Source organism: Macaca thibetana, chromosome 14, assembly GCF_024542745.1.
Source record: "Macaca thibetana thibetana isolate TM-01 chromosome 14, ASM2454274v1, whole genome shotgun sequence".
NCBI lineage: Eukaryota > Metazoa > Chordata > Mammalia > Primates > Cercopithecidae > Macaca > Macaca thibetana.
Genome location: NC_065591.1, coordinates 100,509,377 through 100,530,668, shown reverse-complemented (window position 1 = coordinate 100,530,668; position 21,292 = coordinate 100,509,377). Strand labels below are relative to the sequence as shown.

At 40.7% G+C, this 21,292-nt stretch overlaps 1 protein-coding gene across 1 annotated transcript in view; it reads right to left on the bottom strand.

The window, feature by feature from the left end:
• DDX10 (DEAD-box helicase 10) overlaps window positions 1–21,292 on the bottom strand; it is a 342,707-nt gene that overhangs the window by 300,504 nt on the left and 20,911 nt on the right. The window contains exon 2 of the mRNA XM_050758689.1: window positions 18,942–19,035. The gene's annotated coding sequence lies outside the window, so the exon portion shown is untranslated. The remainder of the gene's footprint in view (window positions 1–18,941; window positions 19,036–21,292) is intronic.

Below are 21,292 nucleotides of genomic sequence, written 5' to 3'. Positions count from 1 at the left end.
ATCTTGTTCATGATATCATTTGGTATTGTTATGGGATTCTTTCCATGCTTTTTCTTTCTAGAGAGATCATCCCTCCCCTCTGTGGAAACATAAGGGGTGGAGGAAAAGTCAAGTCCCCTGGCACTCTTCAGTTTAATAATTACAGCTTTGGCCATCCATGAGTGTAACTACCTCCCTCCAAGAAATAAGTCAGCACTCTATTGGGACAGCCTTGGGTCCAGCTGCAAGAAGTCACTGTTGAAGACATTATGCTATGTGAAAAAATAGCCAGTCACAAAAGACCACAAAGTGTATGATTCCATTCATATGAAATAACCAGAATATTCAAATGTACAGAAAACAGAAGGTGGATGAGTGGTTGCCTAGGGTGGTGGGAGAGGGTAGGGAGGCAGTGGAGAAAATGACTGCTAATGGGCGTGGGGTTTCTTTTGAGGATGAAAATGTCCTAAGACCATGGTGATGGTTCCATAGCTTTCTTTTTTTTTAATATTTTATTATTATTATTTTGCATAGCCTTTAAAATATACTGGAAACCATTGAATTGTACTGTTTTGTTTTGTTTTGTTTTGAGATAGGGTTTCACTTTGTTGCCCAGGCTGGAGTGCAGTGGCATGAACATGGCTCACTGCAGCCTCAACCTCCTGGGCTCAAGTGATCTGCCTGCCTCAGCCTCCCGAGTTCCTAGGACTACAAGTGTGCACCACCATGCCTAGATAATTTATAAATCTTCTGTAGAGGCAGGGTTTTGCCATGTTGCCCAGGCTGGTCTTGAACTCCTGGGCTCAAGCCACCCACCCACCTCGGCCTCACAAAGTGTTGGGATTACAGGTGTGAGCCACAGTGCCTGGCCAAACTGTACATTTTTAAATGGGTAAATTGTTTGGTATGTGAATTGTATCTCAATAAAGCTGTTAAAAAAGAAACCATTGTCCCTACATCAGCCACTACCCTCAGAGTCACCCTATGTGTATATGTACTACAAATCTCCGTAATTATCAAGCTGTCCTCACAGGGTTAACAAGAATTCTGGACAGATATATAGTTACAATTAAGCAGCTATAATTAATCAGGCTGTGCTTTGCCCTCTTTCTTGTAACTGAAAGTAACATTAGATACTGACTATTTGCATTCTCACTGTTCCTACAGTTAGGATCTCTGATGTTAGAATAATATGGCTTTTGCTTATGAATTGCTTAAGGTGTTTTTAGATCCCAAATCCCAGGGAAACAGCTGATGCCAACCAGTTTAAAGACCCCCACAGAGGGACCAAATCAGCATGAGGAAACAGTTTCCTTATCTTCCTGTCCCATCACTTCACTCTGCACTTTTCAACCAATCAACAATCTCCATGCTTTGGCCCACTCCAAAACCCTTGAAAACTCTTATCCCCAAACTCCAAGAGAGACAGAGAGGTTTCCTCCCATTTCCTCGTTCAGTGGCCCTATGATTACATCTTTTTCTCTGCTGCAACCTGGTATCTTGGTGCCAGTAGGTAAAGGACGCTGTAGGTAAAGGACCTACAGTTATAATCAGATACAATGACATTTTGTACTTTGAATTTCCTTGTGGGACCTCTGGTGGGCTATTCATCTTATGCTTGAAAAAACCTCTGAAATGGGTCATGGCCATACTATGTATTAGCCAAAATATTGCTCCCTAACCTTTTTCCTACCACCTCAGCTAGAGTTTGGACTTTGGCATTTATAAAACAAACTGGCACAATTTTGAGAGTGGAAGGGAGAGCTGTCAATAATTACTCTGACAAATAAACCATAAACTAGGACTGTCCTAAGAAAAATATTAGGACATAACTAGAGTTCAACAACAGTGGGTATACAATGAGCCTAGTAGCATGATGCCAAATAAGAAAATGTCAACAATATTTAAAAACCTAAAATTTGAACAATACAAATTCCCCTTCATTATCAAATTCCCAGCGTTACATTTAAATACAAAGAATGGCCAGGGGTGCAGTGGCTCACACTGTAATCCCAGCACTTTGGGAGGCTAAGGCAGGCAAATCACTTGAGGACAGGAGTTCGAGACCAACCTGGCCAATGTGGCGAAACCCTGTCTCTACTAAAAACAGAAAAGTCAGCTGGTCATGGTGGTGCATGCCTGTAATCCCAGCTACTCAAGAGGCAATTCACAAGAATTGCTTGAACCCAGGAGGCAGAGGTTGCAGTGATCTGAGATCACGCCACTACACTCCCGCCTGGGCAACTTTTTTGGAGACTCTGTCTCCAAAAAACCCCCAAATACAAATAATGAATCTCCTTCATCCTTTTAGCTAATGTACAAGATAGTAAAGCCCCCACAGTCTTAAAATTAAATCAAAATCCCAAAGCCCACTCTTTTCCAATTTTGTTTTACACGGGTTCCTATGGATGAACTGAACACAATTCTGTCCTAGGACAGCCCTAAAATGAATGCATCAGATGCCATCCCTTCTAGGCTACTCAAGGATCTCAATGCAGCCCAATAATTGTACACTTTCTCTCCTCCATCCCAATTTTATTTTACTATTTTATTTTATTTTTTGAGACAGGGTCTTGCTCTCTTGTCCAGGCTGGAGTGCAGTGGCACCATCTCGACTCACCACAACCTCCATCTCTTCAGCTCAAGCAATCCACCCATCTCAGCCTCCCAAGTAGCTGGGACCAAAGGTGTGCCTCACTACACCTGTCAAATTTTTGTATTTTCAGAAGAGATGAGGTTTTGACATGTTATCCTCATGTGATTCACCCACCTAGGCCTCCCAAAGTGCTAGGATTACAGGTGTAAGCCAGGATGCCCAGCACTTTTTTTTAATAGAAAAGAAAAACCAGAAACAAAAACTTCTCTTGATGAGCTATTATGCCATCTCTCTCCTCTCTGTCAACACAAAGAGTCAAACGCTGAAATATTTGATAAGATTTATTCTGAGCCAAACATGAATGACCAATGGCTTGTGATACAGCCCCAGGAGATCCTGAGAACATGTGCCCAGGGGTGGTATGGCTACAGCTTGATTTTATACATTTTAGGGAGACATAAGACATCAATCAATACATGTAAGAAGATGTACATTGGTTTGGTCCAGAAAGGCAGGACAACTTGAAGTAGGCAGGGGTTCCTGGTCATTCATAGGTGGATTCAAAGATTTCCTGATTGGCAATTGGTTAAAGGAGTTATTATCTAAAGACCTGGAATCAATAGAAAAGAACATCTGGGTTAAGATAAAGGGTTTTGGAGACCAAGGTTTTATCATGTAGATGAGGCCTCTAGGTAGCAGGTTTCAGAGCTCTTATCAGATCTAAAAAGGTGCCCGACTCTTAGTTGTCTCCTGGATCAGGGAAAAGACCTGGAAAGGAATGGAGTTTCTCCACAGAGTGTAGAGTTTTTCATTTTGGGGTAAAATGCTTCAATATTTATTTATTTATTTATTTTAATTTAATATTTTTTCTTTTTCCTTTTTTTTTTTTTTTTTTTTTGATACAGAATCTCACTCTGTCAACCAGGCCAGAGTACAGTGGCACCATCTCTGCTCACTGTAACCTCTGCCTCTGGGGTTCAAGCAATTCTCATGCCTCAGCCTCCCAAGTAGCTGGGATTACAGGCATGCACCACCACACCTGTCTAATTTTTGTATTTTTGGGTAGAGGCAGGGTTTCACCATGTTGCCTAGGCTGGTCTTGAACTCCTGACCTCAAGTGGTCTGCCTGCCTCAGCCTCCCAAATTGCTGGGATTACAGGCATGAGCCACCACACCCGGCTAATGCTTCAATTTCTTCAAGGCCTGCTGTCTGTCACACGATGCTACACTAGAGTCAGGCTGGAATTTGGTGCCTCATTTCTACAAAAAGTCTATTTTTGTCATTCTTAAGAGCTCTGTTGTAATGTTAATGCTGGTGAGCTGCGTCTGAATTCCAAAGGGAGGAAGGTATAATGAGGCATGTCCAACCCCCACTTCCCATCATGGCCTGAACTAGCTTTTTAGGTTAACTTTGGAATGCCCTTGACTGAGAGGAGGGGTCCATTTGGTTGGTTGGGGAGGCTTAGAATTTTATTTTTGGTTTACATCTTTACAGCAAACGTCCTTGAAAGTTCAGTCTGTACTTGGTGTCTTTAGCATCTCTTCCTGTTAGCTCTTGAATCCACTCTAATCAGGTTTTTGCTTCACCAATCCATCTAAATTGTTCTATCAAGGTTGTTTTAATGTCAAATTCAGGTGTCAATCCTAGCAGCATTATTTGACACTGTTGCTTTCTCTCTTCTCCTCCACTCTTTTCATTTGGCTCCAGGACACCACAATTGTTGGATTTTTTTTTTTTTTAATCTCTCTTGCCACTCCTGAGTTTCCTTTTCTGGTTCCCTCTCAGGTCTGACCCCTGAATTTTGGAGTGATCCAAGGTTTTAGATCTTTCTTTCTTCTGTAGGGGCCAAGGAAAACTTTCATTTTGCCCTCTAGAGTTTCACTGAAAATTCCCGACACGAGGCAGAATAATAGGAGAAGCAGCATACAAATTTATTTAATGTGTATACATAAGAGCTTTCAGAATGAAGATCCAACCTCCCTGTCAGGTGCAGAAGCTTATACACTGAGGAAAGAAAAGAACTTTCATAAGAAGAATGAATGTGAGCTCTTTCAAATTATTAGGCCAATGGAAGCATTAAAATGAGACAGAAATCACACGCTACTCCCCTGTATGAGCTCCCTGTATTCATCTCTTGAAACTGCTTGCTATTGCCACAAATAGCTATCAATTAACCTAACAATGCCACACCAAATGCTATAATATAACCCACACCCTACAGCTTAACCACGTATAGCCTATCACTAATCAATACTATTTCTGAAAACCAATGAGAATTCCTGACAAACAACTTTACACCAGCTCACTCCCTGTCCCCATTTTTTGCCTTTAAAAATCACCTTGTAACTGCTATATAACTTATATACTGCTAGAGTGTATATTCAGGGCAACTTATGATCCTGGTTGGAATCTTCAACCTTGGCCCAAATAAATGCTCTACTTATATTAATTTTGCTTCAGCTTCTTCCTTTTACATCAACAATACCATCTTGAGGTTGCAGAAAGAATCAGGGCTTGGATCCTGGTAAAACAGGTTTATGGGGTCGGGGAAGAAGAGAAAGTCTGTTGAGGAGCAATAAATTATTACCAGGGAGAATGAATGGATGTGAAACAGAGATTAGCTGGTAAATAATGGTCTCTTTGGAATCTGAATGAGTCTGAGAAACAGACATTATCTTGTGAAAGGGTGTGTTGAGGTGTGGTTACATTCTTGGTCTTTTTTCTGTAATAGATAACTAGAGATAGCAGGGAGGGGAAGAAAAAATAATCATTCTTCTTGTTGGGTCTGGATATTAGGCAGATAAACCATGTTTTGTTTATGCATTCATCATAAACATTCTGGTATAATACTGTTTTGTTTATGCATTCATCATAAACATTCTGGTATAATGCTGGTATAAACATTCATGTACAAGTTTTTCTGGGGGCAAATGTTTTCATTTCTCTTGCATATTCTCTTAGCATCACAGTTTTTTGGAAACAAATGGAATAAGGTCATTCTCCTGCCTGAAATCTCCAGCTGGCTTCCTGTTGCAGTTATAAGAGTCCAAACTCTTTACCAAACCTTTCCAGATCTTTGTATTCTGGTCCTAGCTACATCTCCCATCTGATCTCCTAAGTCTCCCTGCTCACAATACTTCGCCACACTCTGATTTCTGCAAACAGCCAAGCTTGTTCTTGCCAGTGCAGTTTTGAACTTTCCCTTTCCCAAGATCTTCACGCGGCTGACTTGTTCTGATCAAACAGATCTCAGCCCAAAGATCACCACTTCCTTACTGTGGCCTTCCCTGACCTATGCATCTAATGTTGTCTGGTTACTCTTGGTAGTTAGAACACCTTTAATTATCTCAAATTATCTTTAGTATAGATTTTCCGCTTTTTTTTTTTTATACCTTCTTGACTAAAATGTACGATCTGTGAGATGAGAATTCTAGTTTTTCATCACTCCATTCCCAATACCCGTCTCAGTGTCTACCAAATCACTGTGGAGAAGGGGATAAATTACCTTGGCATTCATGTGACATTCTGTAAAGGTTATATAATGTCTATAATGCCTTCTCTTGTATTCATCTTTGTTTCAAAACATTATTCTAAACTTCTTGAGCCAGTCCTTCTTTTGTACTTCTTTTTTTTTTTTTTTTTTTTTTTTTTTGAGATGGAGTCTCGCTCTGCCGCCCAGGCTGGAGTACAGTGGCTGGATCTCAGCTCACTGCAAGCCCCGCCTCCTGGGTTTAAGCCATTCTCCTGCCTCAGCCTCCCGAGTAGCTGGGACTACAGGCGCCCGCCACCGTGCCCGGCTAATTTTTTGTATTTTTTAGTAGAGACGGGGTTTCACCGGGTTAGCCAGGATGGTCTCGATCTCCTGACCTCGTGATCCGCCCGTCTCGGCCTCCCAAAGTGCTGGGATTAAAGTCTTGAGCCACAGCGCCTGGCCCTCTTTTGTACTTCTTAGTAATCCTCATTACCAAGCAGAAGAGGCACTCAATAGATTTCTTATGATTTCAGCATGTAGAAGTTGTTTATTCAATGTAAAGAAGCAGTTATTAGAAGTTTATGAAGTTCTAGTGAAATTTTATTGGTTTAATGCCTATATTTGTATAACCAATACTAATATTCAAAATTAGGGAACCTATTCTGGTTTCCTTGAAGCCATGTAAAGATTCATAGGTGAGGTGGAGAATCTTTTGACTTAACCTAGTTTGTATTATTATATTTATAAGTACACCTCGACTTATTTGGGGCTTATTTACTCAATGAATGTTCCTACCATTTACTGAATAAAGGAGAAAGTCCTACCTGACTTTCTGTGATATTGTTCAAATATCTAAGCAGTCATACTTGGAATGCTCATGAAATGCAGTACACTGGCTGACAAATGGAGGTAGATGTAATGTGCAAGCATTTCCAGTAGCATCAAGATATCTGCTTTCATCTTTCATCATTAATTTATTCTTTTCTTTTCTTCCTTTTTTTTCTCATAGAGATAGAGCCTTTCCCTGTCACCCAGACTGGAATGCAGTGTGCAATCGTAGCTCACTGTAACCTTGAGCTCCTGGGCTCAAGCAGTCCTCCCACCTTGGCCTCTCAAATAGCTAGCATTACAGGTGCATGCCAGCCACCACACCCAGCTAATTTTTTTTTTCTTTTTCTAAAGACGAGAGTTTCCCTACGTTGCCCAGGCTGTTCTCAAACTCCTGGCCTCAAGTCATCCTCCGCCTTGGCCTCTCAAAGTGTTGTGGTTACAGGCATGAGAGATTGCTCCCAGCCCATCATTAGTTTCATTATGATAAAAACATCCACTAAAAATAACATTGTCCCAAGTAATTTTGTTATAGTTCCTCCTTTATTGTCAACATTAAATTAAATATATCTTGGATATTACTATTAATATACAAAATATCACAAAGTGTTTTCCTTTCAGTGAGTGAAAAATGAAAGGGAACATTGAAATAGGCTAGTCTTTGCCCAATCTTAGGGGTATTGTATTTGGTTATTAGATTTGCCTCAGTGACATTTGGAGGATTCCTGGGAGAGAGATGGCCCTACTCAAAGGCATACTGATTAGACAACAATAAATGCCATTTCAGCTTAATATAAGCCTATGGAACACTTGATTGTTGTGGATAATCCAGCTCCTTTCATGAACAACTTCCACAATGTGTATTTTCAGTCATATTTTTGGAGAAAGCATTGTTTTTTTTGTCACTTTCAGCTTCAGATTCTATCAAATTGGACAATGTCAGGTATTTTAGAACAATAAAAACTCTCGTGCACTATGTACCATATAAAATATACACCTTAATTGAATGCTGTAAACCTTTGTTGTCATCTGCATTCTTGTTAACATTTATCCCTGACCAGAATAAGTGAATGTAACCAACCAAATGCAGCAATACTTGTCTCTGTTTCTGAGACATAAATGATGTGATTTATTTACACTGGCTATCCTAACTGGCAACTAAATTCTGGTAGTTGAATATGGCCCTTTCATAAAAGATCAATTGAAAAAAAAACGAGATACCAGTGGTTAGATCTACCAGGGCCACTGTGGTCAAGAATCCTTATTTCCAACTCTGTTCTTCAGGTGGACAAGGAAGTAAGAGAGAGTGGAAACCAGTCTATCCATCAAGGCAAGTTGAATTAAGCACGCCCATCCCTATGTTTGGCAAAACTCTGAGCAACACCAATAGAATGTGCTTGAGAACTATGAGATGTTTAATTTAGGAGAGGTATCCAAGAAACAAATTATTGACTGGTTTCTTCAAGAAATATCAGTGGATCTTGAAATGCTGCTTGTCAGCATTCCATTCACATGCCTTCTTCTGGCATGAAAATATAGAAACTGAATTAGAGCTGCTAATCATTTCTGACTGGAGATGGAGGAAAAGTGTACAGGAGAAATCACTTATAATAAAAAGTCCATGATGTGCTAGGACTTGACAACTTGTGTAGTTCAGAATAGGCATGAACCAAGTTCCCATGAACATCTGAGCATTAAAAAAAAACACAGATAATGAGCAATGGTGGTTTTTTGAAGTATATTGTTTCTTCTATGTGCAGTTTCAATACTGGATTTGAATTACTGAACCTTAACTTTGATAGCATGTTATGAGTAAGGCTAGGAAAAGGGAAGCTTATTAAGATATCTGCAAAAACAGATGGAACAAGCTTCTTGGACAAAATAGAAATGAGAGGCTCAAAAGCAAGTCTAATGGGTGAAAGGAAAACAGAACATAAAGCAATACCAGACAGGAGAATAGCTAAAGTAAAGCCTGAGTCAACTCACCAATAAGATCAAGTCAACAGGAAAAATTCAGCACTTTCATTGACCAGGATGTAAGTAAGTTTGGAGGGAGACTTAGTATCCATTTTTGTGGACTGTGTTGTGAACAAAGTTGAAGTATCAATAACCTAGTTAAATGACTAATAAGTTAATGATAAAATATGTGGATTTAAGCCAAGATTCCTAAAATATGGATTGGCCACATGGCATCACCCTCTCCAGGCGATCCTTTGCGGCTTTCCTGGAGGCTGGAACACATTGGCAGAAAACTGTAACAGGGGAAGAGAGAGTTATTAGTACAGGGACAACAGCCTATCCAAAGATCTGGTGGCTCAGGAAGGTGTGGCTCTGGGTCCTTTCCTAGTTTTCAATGGAAAGGACCATCCACCCCATAAGAAAAAGATTTGTCCTCTTTATCATACATACAAGTGGGTCTATTCTTAGAACGAGAAGCATAAAGCATACTTCTTGATTATTCACTCTCATTAAATCCCTCCCAAGTCCAAGAGCCATGTCAAACATTACTGCATGTTGAATTTTACTTTTTTTTTTAAACAATTTGTCGCTCTGTCACCCAGGCTGGAGTGCAGTGGCACGATCACAGCTCACTGAAGCCTTGGCCTCCAGGGCTCAAGCAATCCTCCCACCTCCGCCTCCTGAGTAGCTGGGACTACAGGTGCATGCCACCACATCTGGCTGATTTTTGTGTTTTTTTGTGGAGATGGGGTTTTGCCATGTTGCCAGGCTGGTCTCAAACTCCTGAGCTCAAGCGATCTACCCTCCTCAGCCTCCCAAAGTGCTGGGATTACAGGCTTGGGCCACCACACCTGGCCTGAATTTCAATTTTAACTTTGTATTAATTGAGCAACTACTATATGCCAGATTTGTCCTACACACTGGGAATATAAAACTACAAAACAAAATCTCTGTCCACAAGGAGCTTGGTCTATAGGTTGAAAACTACATTAAATAATTTTAAAACTGCATATTAAGGAATAAGCACAAGGGAACATAGAGGAGGAAAATCTAAATTATACTTGGAGGTTGATTATCAGAATGGGTCATGATAGAGCGGAATCTTAAAGTAGGAGATATCCTCCAAACTAACTAACGAAAAGAAGAAAAGACTAAGGAAATGGCATGTTCAAAACCATGGTAACAGGAAAGAAGGTGGTGAAAGAATTCTACTTCTTGCTATAATGAAGTTGCCTGAACATTCCAACCACTTCGACTTGAAAACAACCAGGGAAGTTGGGAGAGGGAAGATGAATATAGATAGATATAAATATAGGACAGCCTCCAACATAGTGAGATCTATATGAGGGGCTAAGACAAAAGTGAGAAGAGAAGCTCATTGATGTGAGCTCATTATTATATGTGCCATTATTTCCCTTGGGGCATCTGCTGATTTTTCAGCTTTTCAGGAGAGAGACTGAGAAGCTGGGCAGAAGGCTGCTACGAAGAGACAGAGAAACTAGCAGAGCTTCAAGCAATTTCATAAGGCTGAAGAGATAAAAACTGGAGTTCAGGCTTGCCAAAGCAGTCAGGACTTTAAGGGACCAACATCTCAGACAAAAGGAGAAGTGTGGAGAAGTGATGTTGACACTCAGCAAGAGGATCCCTTATGAATATCTTGCAATACGCCAAGAAACTAAGCAAAAAAACAGCTAAAAACTTTCAGCTGTCTGGGGGTAACTCTGAAGATTTCTGAAAGTACCAGCATGCGGAGTTTGAGTGCTACACAGCCAGGAACCATCCAGATGGGGACAAAAGTAGCAAAGGAAAATGACCAACCATAACACAGAACTATTCTAATGGAAAAATACTGCCACCAATGCCTGGCATTTTGACACTCATGATACAAAGACCACATGCCAGAAAATACACCGCAGCTGTTACCAGAAGAACCAGATGCTTTTGACACATTGTTTCAATAAGAACCAAACGCCTTGCCCAAGGTCACTTACCTCCTATTTCATGGGGGTGCATCTGGGAAAGGGAATGTATCCACATGTGGATATATGGGTGGATATGGTATCATATGTGGATCCCTTACTTCAGGGAAATCTGAGAAATGTTATTTTAGCTTTCTAACCTCTATAACATCCAAATGCAAACCAGAAGGGGATTGGCATGGATGTTGAGTGAGCTAAATTCCAGTACATCTCCAAAGCTCCAAACCATTAGAAGGCATAAAAGGGGTTCAAGAAAATCCAATCAAAAAATAGAATGCAGGAAATAAGGGAGGAAAGGTTTATAAGAAGAAAGGTAGGTTTCATTTTCCAGCATCATGGTCAAATACATGCCTAGAATAACCCTCCCACTGAAAACCAATAAAAAATAAGATATACGAAATATTTTTTTTAAATGTATTTCAAAAGAAAATGAGGGAAATCTCCAAAAGCCAAAAATATATTGAAAGCAGGTATCTAGAAAGATAAGTTAATACTGATTTCTTTGAAAAAAGAACGCCCTGAGAACATCTATACATACGTGATAACCATCAACTTGCATTTTTATGACAATTTCAGTGGCTAACTCATTTTTAAAAAGTGATAATTACAAACTTTTAGTACTTAACTCCATAGTCTCAAATATATAAAGCAAATATTGAGAAGGAAAATTTAATGAATCCATGAACAAAATGGGAAATTTTATTTAACACAACACCCTTTCTAATTTATAGATCACTTAGGAAGAATAATAAGTACATACAAGATCTGAACAACACAATTAAGTACCTAAGACATAAATGTATAACATATTCCATATAACAATTGGACAATACTCATTATTTTCAAGCACAGAGAGAACACATATAGATGCTAAATATATGTCAAGTAAAAAAGTGAATTACAACAAATGCCAAATTATTTAGCATCATATATAACCTCTCCACAATGCAGCTGAATGAGAAATCAATGACGAACTAGAAAAGCTCCACAGGATTGAAAATTTTTAATGCACATTTTTAAAACAATCATGGGCTAAAAAGAAACCAAAATGGAATTACCTAAAAGATGATAAAGAAAACACTTGTATGACTCAGTTATAGAAATATTTAGAGGGACATTTATAGCCTTAAAATGCCTATATTTTAAATAAAGGTAGGAAAATTCATGACCAAAACATCCAAGTTAAAAAAAAAAAAGCTAGAAAATAAACAAAATAATAAATCCAAAGAAGGTGAAAAGAAGCAAGTAATAAGATGAAATTCAGTTAAACATAAATCAATGCTACATTATATAGAAGGTCAAAATAAAAGTCAAAAGTTGGTTAAGCCTTGTATCACAATGTAATATTCTTTATTTCTGAGAATGATTATTGCTTTTGTTGTTGTTGTTGTTGTTGTTTGTTTAGGGTTTATTTTTCCATCCTATTATTTCTAAACTTTCTGTGCCCTTATATTTTTGGTGTGTTTATTAGAAACTACACATAGCTAGAATTTGTTTATCAGTGCAACAATCTCTGTCTTATAACTGGAGAGTTTGGTTCATTTATGTTTACTTAATTATTAATTCACTTATTCCTTGTCTTCTTTGGGATTTTTATTTTCTTTTGGCCATTTTATTTTTCCCTTCAATAGTTTATGAGCTATACTTTCTATAATTATTCTCTTTCTAGTTAACACTATCCTTACCCTCCTTTTTAAAAATATAAGGATCTTAAAATACCTGAGCCCTAATCATTCACCCCCCGACTTACATGCTATTATTGCCCAGGATGTTCATTTACATATAAAGTTATATATATATAATTATATCAATATATAAATTTTTTTATATATAGTTATATATGTAAAGTTATATATATATAATTAATTAGACATTAAGTTTTTGTGTGATTAATGTTGGTTTACATTTCTTCATATATTTACCAGTATCTCTATTCACCACTTCTTCTTACTTCTCAGGCTTATTTCTGGCATCATTTTCTTTGACTTAAAAGACATCTTGCCAGGCTCAGTGGCTCACACCTATAATCCCAGCACTTTAGGAGGCCAAGGTGGGCGGATCACATGGTCAGGAGTTCGAGAACAGCCTGGCCAACATGGTGAAACCCCGTCTCTACTAAAACTACAAAAATTAGCCGGGTGTGGGGTGGGCGCCTGTACTCTCAGCTACTTGGGAGGCTGAGGCAGGAGAATCGCTTGAACCTGGGAGGTGGAGGTTGCAGTGAGCAGAGATTATGCCACTGCACTCCAGCCTGGGCAATAAAGCGAGACTCAGTCTCAAAAAAAAAAAAAAAAAAAAAAAGACATCCTTTAGAATTTCTTCTGATTTCTAAACTCTGAGTGATAAGCTCTCTATTTTGTTTGCCTGAAATATTTTAATTTGTTCTCGAAAAATAGTTCAGTGGATATGGAATTCTAGGTTGAAGGTAATTTTCTCTTATCACATTGAGAATATTATGCCATTGTTTTCTAGCTTTTCTTGTTGCTGACATTTTAACAGTCTTCTTTTGCAAGTCATCTGGCTTTTTTCCAGCTGCTTTTAGGATTTTCTAATTTTTTTTCTGTTATTTCACTGTCCGGTGTACAGTTGTGGGGAATTTTGGTATGCCCTGCTTTGGGTTAGCCAGCTTTCCTGGATCTGAGGTTTAGCATCTTTAAATAATTCTGGAAAATTGGCTGGGCACAGTGGCTTATGACTGTAGTCCCAGCGCTTTGGAAGGCAGAATGATTGCTCAATCCCAGGAGTTCGAGACCAGTCTGAGCAATGTGGAGAGACTCTACTTCCACAAAAAACATTTTAAAGTAGCTAGGTGTGGTGGTGATGGTAGGATCGGCCCATCTGAAGCATATGCTGTGAAGATGCCGGCTGCAGCGTGGGGTTGCATGGAGCCGGTGGGAACCCTGCCCGCTTCCAGTTGGTTGCAGCCTCCCAGTCATAGCTGCCCACCTGGGCATCCCTGCTCTCTCAGGGGCCTAGGAAGCTTCCCCTGCCCCCACAGGCTTGGAAGTGCCTGCTCCGGCTGCCTGGCTTCTCCCTGCTCCCACCACCCACTCCAATTTCAGAGCAAAGTTGAGGCCAAGCCCAGGTGCTGTCACGACCCAGCTGGGCATGCACACGCTCTGGGAGTGCTCACATGCCAGCCCCCTGCTGCCTCAGCCCCCTCCGGAATTTGGGCACTGAGGAGCATGGAAGGGAGCCCTAGGCAGTGCGGAGGGAGGCTTGGTGTGGCCCTGCAGGCGCCCCTCCACACAAACAGCCTGGGTGCCATGGAAGACATGATTGATGGTGGCAGGAGGCAGGCAGGCTCCTGGGCAGAAAGGGGTGGGTCCTGGTGAAGCACCACCTTCAAGTCAGGGACAGCCTGAGGCATGGGGGCCAGGCTGTCAGTTCTGGGTGGAGTCTGCAGCCTGGAGTGAGAACTTATAGTGGTTTTTCTAGGCCCGCCCATGGCCACCCGTGGACCAATCAGCATGCACTTCCTCCCTTCTGAAGCCAATTAAAAACCCTACTCAGCCGGACTCACAGAGATGTTGGGCTGACCAGCTGTGAGAAGGAGCTACCCAATTCGTGTCTCCTCGACGGGTGGGACAACCTGCCTGCAGAAGGAAGCTACCCACGCTGGGTCTCCTTCCCACTGAGAGCTGGACACTGGTCAGGACAGCTTGCCAGAGCTGTTGTGTTGCTCAATGAAGTCCCTCTCTGCCTTGCTCACCCTCTAGTTGTCCACCCACCTCATTCTTCCTGGACACAGGACAAGAACTTGGGATGTGCCAAATGGCAGGATGGAAAGAGCTGTACGTAACACAAACAGGGCTGAACATGCCACTGCAACTCACCACTTTGTGGGTGATGAGAAGGAGAGAAGAGCTGTGGTCCTTCAGGGAGGCCAGACTTATGGGCTACCCAAGCCAGGGCTGTGACACCCTCTTTGGGACTCTGTGCTTCCTGGTGTCTCCAAGCTTCCATGTACCACCACGTTCCCCTCATCCGAATGCAGGTTCCCATAGTGGAAGTTATGTGCGGTACCTCTGGTCCAACCACAGCCTTGCATGGAGCCAGCATCTGTGCCAGCTCCTGAACCTGCCTGCCCTACTGCAGCAGCCCGTGTGCCTGGCGGTGCACAGTGGTTGGACTCCACGCTTGCTCGCCCTGGGCAGGAGTGAGACCTCGGCCAGTAGCATGAGCCAAACGCAGCCAGACCAAGTGGGCACAACGAGCCCAGAAGGCGTGAGCAATGCTCAGGCAGACGGTGTCGCCCACCACAGAGGTTTCTGGCTGGCTAAGTGAAACCCTCAGGGTCCTATGGCAGCGGTGTACACCTGTGGTCCCAGTTACTCAGGAGGTTGAGGCAGGAGAATCACTTGAGCCTGGGAGATCGAGGCTGCAGTGAGTCGTGTTTGTACCACTGCACTCCAGCCTGGGCCACAGAGTGAGACTCTGTCTCAAAAACATAATGATAACAATTCTAGAAAATTATCAGCCATTATCTTGGAATATTTGTGTTTTTTAAATGTATTATTATATCCTTTGAGAACTCTGGTGACATATATGCCAGACCTGGCTGTTCTGAAATGTCTTCATCACAATCTCACGCTTCTTTGGTTTTCTGGCTAGGCACAGAATTCTAGGTTGAAAATCACTTTCCTCAGAGATTTGAACGTATTGCTCAAATACATTCAACTCCATAGCATTTTACTTTCCAGTGTTGCCCTTAAGAAATATGATGTCATTTTATTCCCAATCCATTGTATATGATGTATTTCTCTTTATCTCTGTTTATTTACTTACTTATTTTATCCTAATCACCAAATTGGAAACATTCACAATAACGTGCCTTCATATGAATCTTCTGCATCAGTTGTGGTCACCCCCTTTAGTCAAGAAACTGTTGTCTTTCAGTTGCAGAAAATTTTCTTATTTTGTTCCTTTGATCATTTCTTCACCTTCATTTGTGTCTGTTCTCTTGTTCTGAAACTTTTATTGTTGAGTTTTGGATTGCAACATATCCTATGTATTTTTTTTTAAATCTCCCCAGTTTTCTATCTGTTTGACTTTTTGTTCTAGCTTGTGAACAATTACTTCAACTTGACATTTCAAACCCCCTCCCCCAACACACACACACACACACACACACCAACCCTCTTCATGAACCCAGGTTTCACTCAGTCACGCAGGCTGGAGTGCAGTGGTGTGATCATAGCTCACTGCAACCTCGAACTCCTAAGCTCAAGCAGATCCTCCCGCTTCAGTCTTTCAAGTAGCTAGGACTACAGACATGTACCACCAAGCTCGGCTAATATATACATTTTTGTAGAGATGGGAGTCTTGCATATTGCCCAGGCTGGTCTCCAACTCCTAGTCTCAAGCAATCCTTCTGCCTCAGCCTCCCTAGTCTCTGGGATTATAGGAATGAGTCACCACACCTGGCTTCAACGCTTTATAGAATTGATTTTACATATCATTTTCCTAGGATTCTGTTTCTTCTGTTCTATACATATTTCTTTTTGTAGCCTCTTATTCCTGCTTCTTGGATGTACTTTGAAGATTTTTAAAGAGGATTTAATGTATACATCTATGCATATGTATATTTACATATATAAAACACAACATGTATATTTTATCCTTCTTCATTACATTTCCCTTTTTTGTCTATGATTGTTAAGATTTCTGTCTTTCTGGGCTGGGCACGAGGGCTCATGCCTATCATCCCAGCACTTTGGGAGACTGAGGCGGGCAGATCACTTGAGGTCAGGAGTTTGAGACCAGCCTGGTCCCAACATGGTGAAACCCCATCTCTACTAAAAATACAGAAATTAGCACCTGTAACCCAAGCTACTCGAAAGGCTGAGGCAGGAGAAATTGCTTGAGCCCGGGAGACAGAGGTTGCAGTCAGCTGAGATCACGCCACTGCACTCCAGCCTGAGCAACAGAGCAAGACTCTGTCTCAAAAAAAAAAAAAAAAAAAAAAAAAAAAAAGCTTTGGTTACAAGGTTTTCTCAAATTCAAAGTGTTTAGTGTTCTTTGGCTGTTTCTTCAGTTTTAAGAATAAGGCATCGAAAAGCTGATGTGATCCTGTGAGTCGTGGCTGTGATTTTCAACCAGTGGATTTTGCTATAGAGCAGAGTTGCTCAATAGAGGCGCTGTTAATGTTATGAACTAGATAACTCTTCGTTGTGGGAGGCTATCCAGTGCACTGTAAGATGTTTAGCAGTATCCCTGACCCCCACCCCTTAGATGATAGTAGCATCCCTCCTTTATTTGTAACTAAAAAATGTCACTAGGCATTGTCAGATGCCTAGTGGGAAGGAAGACCAAGTCGTCCCTATTGAGAACCACCATTCTAGTGTGATCTGGCTAAGATTTTGTTGGTGCTCCAAACAAGCATTTCAAATTGATCTTTTTTTTCTCATGGGGTCAATTTTCACTGCAAAAAATTATCCAGTGGCCTGCCTGGAGGTTATCATCTGGCCACCAGCATTCCCAGAGCAAGCTGGGAGTCTCGCCATTAGGTGTGAGGCTTTACACTTAGTTCCACCATCACCTTGCTCATTTTCTTTTTGTTCTTCTTTTTTGTTTTGAGAGACAGGGTCTTGCTCTGTCATCCAGGCTGGAGTGGAGTGGTATGATCATAACTCACCGCAGCCTGGAACTCCTGGGCTCAAGCAATCCTCCTGCCTTGGTCTCTCTCAAAGTGCTGGGATTACTGGGATGAGCCACTGCATGGGACCTCCTTGCTCATTTTCATTGCAGCTCATAACCCCAGCCTCAGTCATGCCTGGTGCCATTCAGCCCAAAGTCTGGTTCTACTCCTGGAGAGCAATACAATTCCAGTCTTATGTCAGGATGGAGAAAACCATCTGATTCTAGCTCTGAAGAGTCAGAGAGTTGACCTAGTGATCTAATTGCTTCTTACATAGGCTTTCAACTAATCTTGTATGAACCTTATTTACATCATGATCTTAGTGATGCCCAGCACCTCCAATGCTAGGCTTTCTGAGGGTGGGGTTAGGAGATTACAGTAAGATGAACTTAGCAGAACCCAGAGAAAAGTAAGTTTTACTTAAAAGAAGTAAAACTTACTTTTCTCTGGGTTCTGCTAAGTTCATCTACACTAGCTCATTTGCTTTCCAGCTTCCAAAGGTTTTTCTCCCCCATTTATTTTTTCTGTTTAATTTGTCCTTGTGGATTTTTGCCATGTTAAAGTCCTTACTGTAATCTTAGTGGTGTTTTAGAAGCAAGTAAAGGTAAAAGCATGTATTCAACCCACTCTTCAATAAGAACTCCTTTGCTGCGTGTTTTTGTTTGTTTGTTTGTTTGTTTTTGAGACGGAGTCTCACTCTGTCGCCCAGGCTGGAGTGCAGTGGTGCGATCTCAGCTCACTGCAAGCTCCGCCTCAAGGGTTCATGCCATTCTCTTGCCTCAGCCTCCCGAGTAGCTGGGACTACAGGCGCCTGCCACCACGCCCAGCTAATTTTTTGTATTTTTGGTAGAGACAGGGTTTCACCGTGTTAGCCAGGATGGTCTCGATCTCCTGACCTCGTGATCTGCCCACCTCGGCCTCCCAAAGTGCTGGGATTACAGGCGTGAGCCACCAAGCCCAACCTGCTGCATGTTTTAATAAGACCCCTTGTAAGTTACTTTCTCTTGACTTTACCCCATTTACCCCCTAAGCAGGGCCATTGGAGAAGAAATTGTGGGCCTGGGATCTTTCTGATTACCTATAATACAGATGGTGATGACTTATCATCTCAATGCTATTGCTGCCGCTAATTTCTCCTACTTGTCTTCCTTTTTGTAAGAGAGAAACCATGACATTTATCTCACTGAATGTGTTTTATCAGATCAGGCCAGGAAGTTTCTGCTACGTCATAAAAAGTGGCCTTTTTAGGAAAAAAGCCCCTATAGAAACACTAAAGTATGCTCAATTGAGTAACCTACCTTTGAAAGCTTATCTAGATTCAGAGTGTTTCCAGTTCTACATACCGACAGAAGCATCCCATTACTCACTCTGAGTTAAAGTGAATCGCCAATTCCCTACCCAGTGTATCAAAACAAAAGTGACTTAACAAGAGAAGACAAGGGAAGGACAGAGAATAGACTGAAACCACAGAATCCACAGAATCTTACATGTAATTTAAATTGAAGTCTATGTCCTCTCTTGTTTAATGGAGGCAGAGATCTGGAAGTTGAGGTCCTTCCTTCCCAAACTGCTCAGATGAATCTAAAAGAATCAATCATTAAAAAGTGAGTTTCTGTTTAGCCAGGCAATAACTTCCCTACTGCTTAAGCACTGGTGTTTACAACATGATTGAACAGGGAGGACCTGGCAAATGAGCTCTCTGTGGGTGTGCATGCCAATATCAATGCTGCACCCAGAAAGCATGCTAGACGGAGTTATGTTGATTCTTGGAGAAGTTTGCCTTTAATAATAATGCCAATTGCACCACAGACACATCATCAACACACAAGCCCCACCTCAAATGAAAAAACTTTTTTTACAAAACAATGAACACATGTTGGCCTGTTTGATTGGGAAAAGCCTACACCCATGATGAAAAATGAGCCTGGTGCTAAGAAGAAATTAGAACAACCATGAGAGAAGAGGCCAAATGTTATTGAGCAGGTCTTTCAAATTGGTGGCCTTGAACCATTGGACACAGGACTTTAAAATTTTATATTTTTATTGCAGTGATAATCTAATGATATAATCATTACATCAAAAATATTTTGAAAATATTCATCAGGCTATTTCTTATTCCCTTCATTTACTATGTTTCACAGTACCCTACTATAATTCATGCTGAACCCGATGGTGCCCAGGGAAGAAGATACAAACCAGAAGGAAATTCCACAGAATGAAGAAGAGATGATAGAGGGCAAGTAACCATAAGAATAGAAAGGGACAGGCCAGGTGCAATGGCTCACGCCTGTCATCTCAGCACTTTGGGAGGTGGGAGAATTGCTTGAGCCCAGGAGTTTGAGACCAGCCTGGGCAACATCGTAAGATCCTGTCTCTACAAAAAAAAAAAAAAAAAAAAAATTAAAAATAGAAAAAAATAAGAATAGAAAGGAACATAGAAGCCCTTCTGGAATGGGGAAGAAATGAGGCAAGAAGTCAAAACCAGTGTCCTCCTTCTCCTTGATCACTTAACCCCTCTTTGCCTTCATCCTTCCCTTTCTGTTCAAATTGCTTCTGCCTAAAGCAAATCCTTCTGGAGCTCTTTTAGCAAGGAAATGTGAGTCGTAAATCTTCTCTGTTTTGTCTTAAAATATTTTTATTTTGCCTTATTTTATTTCAACAATTGAATAATTTAGTTGGGGACAGAATTCTAAGTTGACAGTTTTGCAACTTTTACTCCATTGACTCTGAATTTGATAATTTCCGTTGAAAAGTCTATTGTCATTTTAACTAATGTTCTATCTTAGTTTAAATTTTAAAAATCTTTGGGTGTCTTAATATTTTCCTTTCATTTGAGGTGTTCCATCATTAGTTATCCTGAAGATTCATGTCTTTCATTAATTTAAGAAAATTCTCAGACATTATCTTTTGAAATACTGCCTCTCCCACTCTTCATTCTCTCCTTTGGAAATTCCTATTAGATAGGCACTGGACATTTTTCTTCTTTCTTCCATATCTCTTAAACTATCTTTCATATTTTCCATTTCTCATGCTTTTGAGAGTCACATTTGTGTATATTTTCTTAGATCTATATTTCAGGTCATGAATTGTCTATTTAAGGATTAGTGTAGCTATATTTTTTAATTTTAATTTTTAGACATTTCTTTTTTTAAAAAATAGGACTTTGATCTTATTTTCCTGTAATTCCTATTCTGTCTTATCTCTTGTTTTAAACATACTTATTTTATAGTGCTATAAGCTGAAGTGCTTGGGAGGGAGTATATAACTGCTGTTTGTTGAATCTGATAACTTCAACACATGGCAGATTATTTCCTCCTGTATTTTGTCATTTCACTGGGGATCATTTTTTCTATGTAGCCTTCGGTTTTGAAGTACCCTATAAAGTATCTTATTTGTTTGTTTATTTATTTATGTATATGGTTTGGCTGTGTCCCCACCCAAATCTCATCTTGAATTACAATACCCATTATCCCCACGTGTTGTGGGAGGAACCCAGTGGGAAGTGATTGGATCGTGGGGGCAGTTTCCCCCTTGCTGTTCTCATGATAGTGAGTTCTCACAAGATCTGATGGTTTTATAAGTGCCTGGCATTTTCCCCCTGCTAGCACTTCTCCCTCTTGCTGCCCTGTGAAGAAGATTCTTTCCTTTCCCTTTGCCTTCAGCCATGATTGTAAGTTTCCTGAGGCCTCCCAGGCAATGCAGAACTGGAAGTCAATTAAACCTCTTTCCTTTATAAATTACCCGGTCTTGGGCAGTTCTTTATAGCAGCATGAGAACAGAGTAATACATTTATTTTTTAATTTTTTACTTATTTATTGAGACAGAGTCTCACTCTGTC